At 37.5% G+C, this 13,705-nt stretch overlaps 1 protein-coding gene across 2 annotated transcripts in view; it reads right to left on the bottom strand.

The window, feature by feature from the left end:
- LAMA2 (laminin subunit alpha 2) overlaps nucleotides 1-13,705 on the bottom strand; it is a 478,805-nt gene that overhangs the window by 406,464 nt on the left and 58,636 nt on the right. The window lies entirely within an intron of this gene.

Consider the following 13,705-nt stretch of genomic DNA (forward strand, 5'->3'; position numbering starts at 1 on the left):
TCTACAGTTCCACCCTGGACTTACATTATTCTTCCCTTACTTTACCGTGGACACACCGGCTACTTCTTGAACTCACCAAAACTTTTCTTGACCTGGTACCTATCCACTTGCCCTTCTTACAAAATTACAGGTGTGTCATCATTCACAAAGATTCCTCATCCATCCTTTTGATTTGAATTTTCAGCAATCTTAGCAATAACAATCCATTATACATCATTCATTAAAGCTCTTTTGTTATACATATCTAATTTTCTGGTTTGTGGCATTGACATAACATTAACTCTTAAAATTTGATTTAAAAAAACCACTCCAGTTCTCAATTATAAAACTCCCACTTGAAATTATGCTACCAATTTTTTTTTTAATATCAGAGGGTATTGTTCAAAGCCCAAGTTGATTAGTTTTTAATTCAAATATCCACAGTTCGGACCTTTAATATCTCACTGGATTTAAGTATCCAATTAATTTTTCTTCTGTATCTGTTAATTATAGTAATTAAATGAGAAGAACCAAGTAGTACTAAAAGACCATTCCATTTTTACACAGATTTCTTGTTTTAGAATCTCTCTCTCTCTCTCTCTCTCTCTCTCTCTCTCTGTCTCTTCACACACACACACACACACACACACACACAGAGTATGCAGCCTTTTTGAGGCAGAATGAATGATTGTTTTAAATAATATATAAGCTTTACAATATGTTTTCTCTTCTGCTCGCTCACTCTCACACACACTCATACTCAGAGAGCTTATATATATTTAAAAAAATCATTCTTTCTGTGTCAAAAAGGCTACATATTTTCTTTTATATACCTACAACAGTCAACCATAATAATGCATATATTAGGGCTACATTAATTTTCAGAAAAAAAGGGGAGCAAGGATGCAGACAGAGTCTTTCATATATCCTGAGAAGCTCACACAAAAGACAGAATCGGAATGTACAACTAGACTGTAATGATGTGTATAATACATTCTCAATATAATATGTATAAAATCTAACATATAAGTAAATCTGAGTGTAAATTTTCCATCCCCTTTTGAGTTGCCTAGCAACACAGAGGCACCAAGAACCACTGTCAAGATACTGTTACTAAAATTTGCAGGAAGTAACTGCTCATTCATTGTTAAGTCAGTACTTATCTACATTATATCTAAATTCTTTTTAAAAATATATTTTATTGATGTCAGAGAGGAAGGGATATGGAGAGAGAGATAGAAACATCAATGATGAGAGAGAATCATCAGTCAGCTGCTTCCTGCATGCCCCACACTGGGGATAGAGCCTGCGTGTGCCCTGACCAGGAATCAAACTGCAACCTCCGGTTCATAGGTCGATAATCAACCACTGAGCCACACCAGCCAGGTTCTATCTAATATCTTTCCAGTTTCTGTAGTCAGTAATGTTTTCGTATGGAAAAAGAGAGTGCTTCTTTTTTTCTTTTCAGCTTTCCAGTCAGAATGTTTTGGCATGATCAATATATATGTGTAGCAATGTAGTTGTTGTCATTTAAAATAAACAATCCAATCTGCAGCACTCACTGTTAGGGTTAAGTGACTTCATCCACAGAAATATTTTGCAATATACCTCAGGGATAGTTTTTACTGACAGGTAGAGAAATTAAATAGCACCCATGATGTATCTGTCATATAATACTCAAAATATTTTTACCTAAAACAAAATATTTAGCTATCTAAAATAAAATTTCCATTCTTAATTTTAATAACCCTGTACATAACTGAGAATTGGACCCTACTTTGACATTGTCCCAACTTTATAGTTTTCTCTTCAAACCAGTAGATTAATTCAATAATATGACCTACATAAAGTATCTACAACAAAACCACTGATAAGAAGTGAAAATCGACCGAGAAACCAAGATGGTGGCATAGGTAAACACCGGAGTTTGCTGCCTCGAACAACTACTTCAAAAATACAACTAAAAGACGGAACGGACATCATCCAGAACCACAGGAAGGCTGGCTGAGTGGAAGTTCTACAACTAGGAGGAAAGAGAAAAGCATACCGAGACTCAGAGGAGGCACAGTGCTGAAGTAAAATACTAAGGTGCGGAGTGCATGCGGAGCGGGCTGGCAGCTGATGGCATGGTTGTCGTTTTCAATCGGGAGGGAGTCTCAGGCTCTGAGCTTCAGTTCTGGGCAAGTCTCTAGGGACCCAGACTCATACGGGAGAAGCGGGACTGTCTGGCATCGCTCAGAACCCTAGGGCAGCTTTCTCTCCTTGGAACTTGCAGCAATTACTGGGACACTGAGAAGCAGAGCCTCTGAGGGCAAGACTGAGAGCAGCCATAATTGCTGCCCCCCCCCCCCCCATTGATCCTGTGGGACCCGCCCTGCCCAAGCCCTGTAGGGAGACTTTTGCTCGATAGCCTCAGGCAAAGGCTAAATTAGCTCCTCCCTAGAGATCCAGGAGCCAGGAAGCCCAGAGGTCTGAGTAGGACCATCCAGTTTGCAGCTCTGTAGAACCATAAAAGACACACTCAGGGGGCAGACTCAGTGAGCACCAAAGCCCCATCGAAGCAAGTCTAGCCCCAGAGGGGAGTCTCCAGCACAGAAGTCCTCCCACTGCAGACACAGCTGATTCTCACAGCCAATTGGCCTGGAGGTCAATTCCTCACAGTGATAACTACAACAATCAAGGCTTAATTACAACAAGACTGTGCACAAAGCCCACAAGGGGGTGCACCAAGAGTGTCTACCTCAGGTAATTGGTACACTTAGCACAGAAAGGCACTCTATCGACACAGCGAAGCATAAAAAATGCCGAGACAAAGAAACAGGGCACAAACGACAGAATTGTAGGAAAGCAAACTGCTGGATATAGAGTTCAAAACCACACATTTAAGGTCTTTAAAGAACTGTCTAGAAGCCACCAATAAATTTAATAAGGCCCTCGAAAAGACTGGTGAGACTGCCAATAAATGTAGTGAGATCTTCAAGAAGACTGGTGAGACCGCTGATAAATGTAGTGAGATCCTCAAGAAGACTGGTGAGACCCTCAATGTTGTGATAAAGAACCACTAGAAATTAAGCACACACTGACTAAAATAAAGAATATTATACAGACTCTCAACAGCAGACCAGAGGAGCACAAGAAACAAGTCAAAGATTTGAAATACGAAGAAGCAAAAAACACCCAAACGGAAAAGCAAAATGAAAAAAGAATCCAAAAATACGAAGACAGTGTAAGGAGCCTCTGGACAGCTTCAAGCATACCAACATCCAAATTATAGGGGTGCCAGAAGAAGAGAGAGAGCAAGATATTGAAAAACTATTTGAAGAAATAATGACAGAAAACATCCCCTACCTGGTGAAAGAAATAGGCTTCCAAGTCCAGGAAGCTCAGAGAACCCCAAACAAAAGGAATCCAAAGAGGACCACACCAAGACACATCATAATTAAAATGCCAAGAGCAAAAGACAAAGAGAGAATCCTAAAAGCAGCAAGAGAAAGAAAATCAGTTACCTACAAGGGAGTACCCATATGACTGTCAGCTGATTTCTCAACAGAAACTTTGTAGGCCAGAAGGGAGAGGCAAGAAATATTCAAAGTGATGAATACCAAGAACCTACAACTAAGACTACTTTATCCAGCAAAGCTATCATTCAGAAGTGAAGGTCAGATAAAGAGCTTCACAGATAAGAAAAAGCTAAAGGAGTTCATCACCACCAAACCAGGATTATATGAAATGCTGAAAGGTATCCTTTAAGAAGAGGAAGAAGAAGGAAAAGGTAAAGATACAAATTATGAACAAAAAATACACATCTATCAACAAGTGAATCTAAAAATCAAGTGAATAAATAATCTGATGAACAGTAAAAAAAAAAAAAAAAAGAAGAAGTGAAAATCGAAAGGACAAAACTGTGTGGGACACTGGAATGACATTGCACAAGATGAACACACAGTTGGTCTCCTCCTACCTTGACACCTAGCTAATCGAGAATCCAACTCTTCATTCCCTCTTTCCCCTACACAATGAACAGTGGATACCACAGTGCAGGGGTGGGGAACCTATTTTGTGCCAAGGGCCATTTGGATATTTATAACATCATTCTCGTGCCATACAATCTTATCAACTTAAAACTTAGCCTGCTACATTTGGTCAAACATTTAATTAACTCACCCCTAATGCCTTGGCATGGCCAGACCGAATGATTTTGCAGGCCTTATGTGTCCCACGGTCCAGACATTCCCCACCTCTGCTATAGAATATAGACATTTATTTAAATTTAAAAGTGAAAGCATGGTGTGTGTGTGTGTGTGTGTGTGTGTGTGTATGTGTGTGTAATTTTTAAATTCTGATTTCTGGTCCCACACCCAGATGATCTGAATTTAAAAAGAAAATATTTTTACCTAAAATGATAATTATTTGATGGCTGTGCCAGTTACAAACTATTTCTAATTTGCAACAGATCTCATTTCATGGGAAACTACATCTTAACTACTGAAGTAGTCTGACCACGGAATAAGAAATGTTTTTAACTTCAGTAAAACAATCACATTCTCAAGGGATATAGCTTGAGACTAAACATCTCCAAATAGATTAAAAACCCTAAAGGACTCACAGTTGAAATTCATTTTAGGTACCATTTCCTGCTATAAAATAGTTTTAGTACTTCATAAAAGTTAATATAAAGCACCAATTAATAGACAACCACATTAGGATATTGGTACTGGGTAGTCAGCTGGGCTCACTTACTGGCTGCTAATGACTAGAATCAGAGTCCAAATTCCTGTCCTTACAAATTTCAAACTGTATCTCACACCTATGAGAGTTCTCATAAATGTCTGAAACCAAAAAAGGTTTAACTGTAAATACTAAATCTATGAATGCCGAGCTCTATGATTACATTATAATTTTTAAAGTGTGGCTCATATCAATTGTCTTATACTATATAACAAGGGTTTAATACAAATAAATAAGTAAGTAAATAAATAAATATTCTCTGGCCATAAAACCAGTAGCAACTCTATGCTCTGATTTAAAATAAGATAGACATAAAAGAAAATTACTAGGCTATGACTGTATCTCCCAAGTTGATACTCAAACGAGACTACTACAGGATTTTGAATTCATTGGAAATTAATCACATGTAGAGACATCAGGTGTAGATAGGAAATACTTCTGAAAATTTAACTCAAATGGCCAATTTGCCCAAATATTTCATCATTTAATTAGATACGTAATTCTATATAATTTTGTTTTGTCCTCAAATAGATTTAATAGCCAATGATAAGTTTCACCTTAAAAGTTTCTTAAAGGAGCAACTATCATGGACTTCTTTCAACAAAATAGGACTAGTTCTTTGAAACCATTCCTTTTATGTCCCTGTTTAATGAGAGGCAGATTGCTTTATCTTCTTCAATTTATTGTAAGCAATTCAAAAACGAGTTTTTCGCAGTTACAAACATGACTGCATTTTACTTTCAAAAAATTGTAAAGCAATTATAAAGATGTTTCTGCTTCCATAATAGGTTGTAGCACTTTCATCCATTTACATTTTGGGGAACTAGTTGTACCAAAAAATAGCAGTAGTGTTTCATATTTCAGGACCACAGAGCAGTTCTGAGATCAACGGTAGAAGGAAAAAGGACTGTGTCAGATTATACAAACTTCTATTTCTAAATGAGTCATCATTGTCAGGGGGAAATAATAGAAGGAAGCAAATCTAGGGGAATAAAACAAGCTTCCCAACAGGATACCTTTCTCAGAGTGAAAAAAATAAATAAACAAAAGCCCAAGAAGGTGATTTTTCCCTTGAACAGAACAGATTGTGCAATACCCCAAATCCCAAGAATGTACTCTTTGAATCAAAATTCAATACAAACGATCATCTCTATATTTATACTTGTTAAAACTGCCCAACAGTAAAAAAAAATTGCAATGGAATCATCCCAGTTATAATAATGAAAAAATTAATACCTGCCTCCTTAGCTCTGTAGAGTAGTTCTTTCAACCTTTAAGTATAGGGACACATAATGATTAAAATATCACCTTTATGCATATAAAGAAATATACACTATTGTATGAAGTATGTACTGACGTGTGTACTGATCTGCACTTGATTAAAAATAATATTTGTAGCTCATTTGTTCTAGGCAACAAACATAGCACAATGAAAGTATTTCAGATGAAAGCTTTTCAACAATGAATTATCTGATTAAGGCAAGGTAAGAGTCAAAGTGGCCTCCTTGAAAACAAAACAAAACAAAACAAAAATACAAACTAGTCTTTCACTATGTACTTGGCTTAAGGGAAACTGATAAATATTTAATCACCTTCCCACAAAGAAGTCCACCTCATCCCAGATACAAAACTCTATAGGGTGCTGCTACCTCTAGCTGTGGGCTCAGAGCTTCCATTTGTGGAATCTATTCTAACAGGACATTGGAGCACAGAACAACTTGTTAGGAGCTCGGGCAGCAAGCCAGGCTCTGAATGCATATTCATGTTTGAAGATGTATGTGTTCTTTGTTAGATACACATTTATGAGATGTGTCACATGCATCCATTTATTTTTGTTTTATTTTTATGAGTTAGAATAAAACGATCCCCCATAAATAATCAATAATTAAAGCAATTGCTTCCTTCAGAGAATGAATAGGAAATAAAGAAAAGAATAATATTTTTCTGAAATAGCACAGGCCAAAATCCTGAATAACTGAAAAAGCTAACCACATGTTTTATGCTGCGGAAGCTGAAGCCTGATAAAGATTCCTCCAGAACAAAGCTATGAGAGATATCCTGGCTGGTGCTGGAGCTTTCTGTTTGGTTTTGTTTTCACAGTGGCCCTAATAAACAGTAAGCATTTTAAAATAACATATGTTTATAACTAACCTGAGTTCTATTCAGCAAATTATCCAGAAAAATGGGTTTTATAAATATCAACAAAGCCTGATGAAGTGGAAAAGAGTAAATTACAGTTTATGAGCACGTACTATGTGCCTGGCCTTTTCTATGCGTTATCTCTCATCCCTAGGGCAGCTCTGCAAGACAGAGATGTAGGAGATAGAGCACGTGAGGCATGAGGGGAAAGACTCTTGATTTCCAGTAGTCCTACTAGAAAATGCACATCAAGAATTTCATCACAAATTCAAAGGTCTATGCTTACACAGCCTGTGTAGGCTATTCCAGTGCTATTTTGTAAATTAATGTTTTATAAACTGAGCATACAGGATCCCCATACATGATTTCACTTATATACGGTAAAGCAAACTAAAGCTCACATGTTCTTCTCTGCATTACTTCATCATATTTTACACTAGGGGCCCAGTGCACGAATTCGTGCACCTTGAAAGAAACTGTGGGCTGCGAGGCTGCAGTGGGCACAGGGGCGGGTCTTAGCCCATCATCCTCGGCCCCACCTGGCCCCTTCCGCCACGGCCCCCGGTCTCCTCGCTACCAGCAGCCCTGCTCCCACCACCGCCGCTCCCACTCGCTGATGGTTCCGGCCCCACTTGCACCCGCTGACAACACCGAGCGATTGGGGCCAGTGCCATCAGTGGGTCTGTGTGACAGCTGCTGCCCCGATCACCCCTCAGGAGCAGGAGGCGGTGGAGAAGCCCTCAGGGGTGATCAAGGCTGGCAGCCACCACTCGCACTTGCTAACGGCACTGAGTGATCAAGACTAGCACCAGGCATTGGCAGCAGGTGCAAGCAGTGGCTCTAGCACCGGCAGCAGGTGTGAGTGGGGCCAGCGCCAGCAGCAGGTGCAAGTGCCAGGCAGGACTGTGGCATGCAGGAGCAAAGGATGTTCAGTAACCACCAGAGACTTGCCCCAATGACAGAGACTGGTGCCCCACCTTGGTCTGGTGCCCTTGCTCACCTGTTCCGCCATCCCGCCGTGGCCAACACCCACCATGTTCGATGTCTACTGTCAACGCCTGCCATGTTCCACACACACCCCCTGGTGGTCAGCACATGTCATAGCGACCAGTTGCTCGGTTGTTTGGTTATTTGGTTGTTCCGCTGTTTGGTCTATTTGCATATTAGGGATATATATATATATATATATATATATAGATATAGATATAGATATAGATATAGATATAGATATAGATATAGATATATAGATATATGCATATACATATACATATATATATATGACTATTATAATTTTTAAAAAAATTTAATCCTCACCTGAAGATATGTTTTTATTGATTTTTAGAGCGAGAGAAACATCAATGTGAAAGAGAAACATCAATTGGTTGCCTCTCGTATGTGCCCCAAGCAAGGATTGAACCCACAACCTTTTATTGTATGGGATGATGCTCAAACCAACTGAACCACCTGGCCAGGCCATAATTTTTTAAAACTTAAGAGCAAATGTTTCACCTGAATATTCTTTACTACAATTCAATTGTTAGAACTTTAAAAAATGGAAGCCTATTTTCAGTCACTTTTAATAATTTTTTTAACTAAAGTATCAATAAGCCTATTCAACTAAATATCACTGATTTAGAATAGCTGAACTCAAACATAATCAAAACATCTTCTAGATAATTATTTTTAAGCAACCTACATCCACACACCACCACCAGTGCCATTCTTTACTGAACATTTTAATGAGGACAAATAATCCTTTGCTGTTCTAGGAACTCAATGTATTACTTTATAAAATAATTTTGTCCTCTTTTTCCTTTAATTGTCTAAGAGAAGATAATTTCACTTTTACTCAGTATCCTATTAATTTGAACTGAATCTAATAGACTTGTTTAAATGAAAAATCTTAGCCTGAAGAAATACCCAAGTTTTCTAAGTCAAATGTTTCATCTTTAATTTATTTGGTCCCTCTCAGATGAAACTCTCTCCATCAGCATAGAAAATACATGTAAAGAACCAAACTTTTTTCAGTCCTGTTATATCAAAGACTTAAAGAAAATAAAAATATTCCTAATTTAGTCTAAATTCTAAGAACTTATGAATCCAAGTGACCATTTAATTGTCCAGGAAATGCTAACCCTGGATTGGGCTCCCTGCCCCTTGAGCCCTCCTCATGAACAGTAGCATTTGTGCTTCATGTTATTCTAATACCTTCGTCTTTCACAGGCTCAGTGGGTTTTAATAACTAAAACTCCCTTAGTACAACATTTGTCCACACAAATATTTTTTTTTACCTAATGTTTTCTTTTTACTGAAAAACTCTTTGGTTAGAGAAAAAGTAAAATGCTATTTGCCCATATTCATAGCCTTTGTTGGTTTGACATTAGCATGCCTATTTTATTAACATCAAGTGGACATTTCTTCCCCAGTAAATTTATACTGGTCATACCCACTCTTAAAATTCCTTCATTTGTGCTCCCGTGGTGTGCTATCTGGACTAAGATTTCAGGTGCTGATCATCAGATCAAATGCTCAGCAGCATTTGCTCAAATCAAAAATAAAGAAATAAAATAAAACCAAGCTATGACTTAGGTCCACAGACCATTTACCCTGGGTCCCTGATTTTTCTTTTAAAAACAGAAACACTCATGTAATTTGAAAAAGAAGTTTCCAGTTCAAGTCCATGATATTTTTCTCTAAAAGAAAAGGTGAAAATAATATGAACACAAATGTTTAGCTGAGTACTCAACTCAGGTGAGTCCTCTGGTTTAGCTAATTTCCTTTACTTTCACCACAGTGGCAATAGACCAATCAAGGGTCATTCACTCATCTAGAAAATCATAAGTGACCAGTTAGTGCCAGGCACTCCTCTAGCTCTAGAAGCATATGGATGGTTAAAATGTAGGGAATCAGAGCAGCTCCACACTGAGCCCCACCACATACTGAAGCTCTAGGAGTATTTACCACAACTGCAGGCCAGATCAATCCCTCGCTACCATAAAGAAATTAGCAGACCACACACCAGGAGAGTAACATTTTTGATGATCATTCTTTAATTTAGAAAAGAAGATGCCCCTACTAAACACTGAACATCTATAACATTAAACCATTTCATTAATTGCCTACAGGGTATAGCCTCCTTTTACCCACAAGCAGGGTGACTTCCTAAAATAAAAGTTGGTGCTACCAGCAATTATTTCAGGATATCAAGTGTAACCTGGGCATATGAGGAGATAGTCCATTCTACCTATAAGGCACAGAACTTGTTTTGACTTGTTGAACTAAAGCTTTTCTACCTGCAACCCAAACACACACACACACACACACACACACACACGCACACACAAACACACACTTGTAGACTGCCAATTCCAAATACTCACTTAACCATGGTAGCTATATGATCTTGGGCAGTTACTAAGCCTTTCTTACCGCAGTTTACTTATCTGATAAAGAGTGTGTAATAATGCTTATATCATAGTTTCATGATCATTATAATTATGTAATTATTAGTGCAGGTAAAATACTTGGCATATTGGCTTGAATGCAATATATATCTACTATTATAATAATTATTGTTCACACATGAATTTTTGCCCTTTGGAAGTGGTACCAGAATTCATCATTGGATATAGGCTGATGACTAGATACCTAAATAATTTTAATCCTAATATGATTGGCCAGTAAGAAATATCCCCTATTAACAGTGAGCAGCCCTGCAGGCTGAGAGGTGGTTTCTCATCACTTCCCATTCCAAGAAACCAGAGTTTTTTGGTGAAATGACTGTTTCTAAAACTAGGGTAGGATAAATGCAAGGCAAATCCTGCAACATCTTTATATACCAGAAAGCACAGAAAATACGAAGGAACAATGAGTCAAAAAGACTAAGAAGCTAAGTTGAAGGCATTCCCACCAGACAAAGATGGGAGAATTTGAGCAATGAAAAGAATAATAACTTCAATGAACTGAAGCACATCAAATATGCTAAATATCCATGAGTTAAGAAAGATACATCAAGTAAATTGAATACAATTAAAAGATACCAGTGAACCAACTTCTTTTGTTCAAAAACTTGGGAAATAAAGGTAGAATAACAAATATTTATTTTGCTTTCCTGTGTGAACTCTGCCTGGGGGTAAAATAGTTAATGATGGAAAGCATTTATTTATGTAAGTATACCAGCTAATGAATAAAAAGAGAATGTTAGATCATTACTGAGTATTTGATGACACGAAATAATTCTGTATATTTTCTAGTGTATAATGGTTTGGAGGTTATGTATTTAACAAGAATTCTTGTTTTTTAGAGATGTATACTTGCATATTACAGATTATTTGACATGATTTCTTAGATTTGGTTCAAAAGAATCTAATGTGGAAAGAAACGAGTCAGTAGGGCTACAGGTGAAAAAAAACTAGGCGATCATTAGAAATTATTGAAGAAACTAATGTGTACTCGAGGGCTTCTTTTTACTATATTCTCTGTTTTATATACATTTGAAAATTTCCATAATAATTATTTAAAATACTGGAGGATTAATATCAGATCATAAGTGGGCTCTAAACTGAATTTGTTTTTGCCAGTTTGTTGACATTTCTAGATCTTAAAGGAGTACAAACTTCTTGTTGAAGGAAAGTCAACACCTTCAAAAACATCATCTTGGTCTCTGTTTTTGTCTCAATTTCCAATAAAATGTCTCCTCCTGCCCCTGTATCAAAAGACCAAAGTTTTGCCATAAGCATTGAGTAGTTTGAAATTACAAGGTGGTAATTTACAGGCTGGTAGCAGCACCATAAACCCTGACTAATCTGTACTTTAAAACAGTGCCCTTCAAAAGAGCCCAGGAAGCTATCAGTTTCTCAATCTGCACAGCAACCATCTGACCCACTTTGTTTCACAGAAACCCATTCCACATTCAGAACCATGCACATCATAGACATAAATCTAAAAAGAATGAGCAGGCTATGCACCAGAGGTTTTTTTTTTATTAGCTCTTCTTATAAGAAACTATATTATGATTTATATCAAAGGAATAAAAAGTAATACAGTCTTTGAATACATAATAAAATCATGTATTCCACACTTACCAATTAATTCATTAATTTGCAGATCTACACAGAAGGGTAAGAAACTGATCTTTCTAGTACACTAAAATATTCATGAATCTTTACTTTCTATCCTGATTCAATACAGTCAAGTGATTCCCAAGGTGTATACAGGCAACTTATATTGTTTTGTAATACAAACATGGCTGCAGGTATACTCTCTCAGAAAAACTAGACATGTAATAAAATTTAACTAAACCATGTGTCTGTAGCCACGCAAAGTGACTAACCAAGATCAAGTTATAGTGCAATTCAGATGAAAACCAGTAAGATTCGTGAGCACTGTCTCCCTTTCCCATTGCAAAAACTGCCTTTAAATTCTCATCTCTACTGCTCCGGCTGGTGTGGTTCAGTTGGTTGGGCATCGTTCTATGCACCAAGAGGTTGCTGGTTTGATTCCCAGTCAGGGCACATGCCCAGATTATGGGCTCAATTCCTGGTATTGGGTGTGCAGGAGGCAGCCAATCAATGTTCCACTCTCACATTGATGTTTCTTTCTTTAAAATCAATAAAAATATATAGTTTTAAAATTATCATCTCTACAAAGAAACATTGTTTTTTCCATAGGAAAATGCCTTTAAATTTTTTTTTTTAACTTTTATTGATTTTAGAGAGGAAGGGAGAGGGAGAGAGAGATAGAAACATCAATGATGAGAGAGAATCATTGATTGGCTGTCTCCTGCACGCCCCCTACTGGGGATCGAGCCCACAACCTGGGCATGTGCCCTTGACCAAAATTGAACCCAGGACCCTTCAGTCTGCAGGCCGAAACTCTATCCACCGACCCAAACTGGCTGTGGTGGAAAATGCCTTTTAGCATGAGTAATCTATAATTCGATCCTGCAGAATTTGTAAATCACAGACTTTTGTTTGTTTGCTTTGGAGGTGTCCAGAAAGTTGGACAGGACAAAGTTTTGGACAGTGAAAATGAGAAGTTTAGAGGTAAGGAGAGTTCACTTCAGGATACTTGTCTCTAATGATCTTCATGTTTAAATACATCTGAATGGGCCCCCAAGGACAGAGGTAAGTTTTCAAAAATCAACCATGAATGAGGAGGCATTAATCAACTCGGTTATACATAGTGACTAAAGCACAGCAAGAACATGATTCGCTGACAAACAGGAAAACATCACATCAGACTAAAGAGGAGAATTTGCTAGTAGTTCTGAATTGTAGTATCACAGCAAAACAAAAAGCTAAGGTGGTTAAATCATATCTGGGGTATGGGAAAATGAGAATGACTGAAGGATAAGAAGGATTAGGGTAGGATTTGCAAGAATGACCACACTGCACCAAATGCAGGTAGTCCTATAAAGGTGTCTATTATATTTATTCATTATACGCTTTTTAGGCATTAGCACTGGGTATACAATGGTTAACAGAGAACAATGTTTAATAAGGTCTGTTAGCTTTAATTTTCAGTTTAATGAAGGAAAAATAACTAATATCAGCAGTATACATTACATGAATGTCATCATTAACATTTACATTATGTGCATAAAATACCTAACTTTGTCCTTGATCCAGTCCAAATCACTGAAATTCAATTTCCAAAAAAAAAAAAAATGGCAAATGCGGCCACTTCTCTTCATCTCCACTCCCCCTGCTCATTTCAAACCATTACCATTTCTTATCTGGTCTACTGCAGTATTTTTCTGAATCATTTTCCTGCTCCGAATTTTCTCCTCTCTACTGCCCTGACCTCCACAGCATCCTTCACAAGCTGATTCTTTAAAACTCAGCTTTGAAGCAATTGC

The sequence above is a fragment of the Myotis nattereri genome (assembly GCF_964212035.1).
Source record: "Myotis nattereri genome assembly, chromosome: 6".
Lineage (NCBI taxonomy): Eukaryota > Metazoa > Chordata > Mammalia > Chiroptera > Vespertilionidae > Myotis > Myotis nattereri.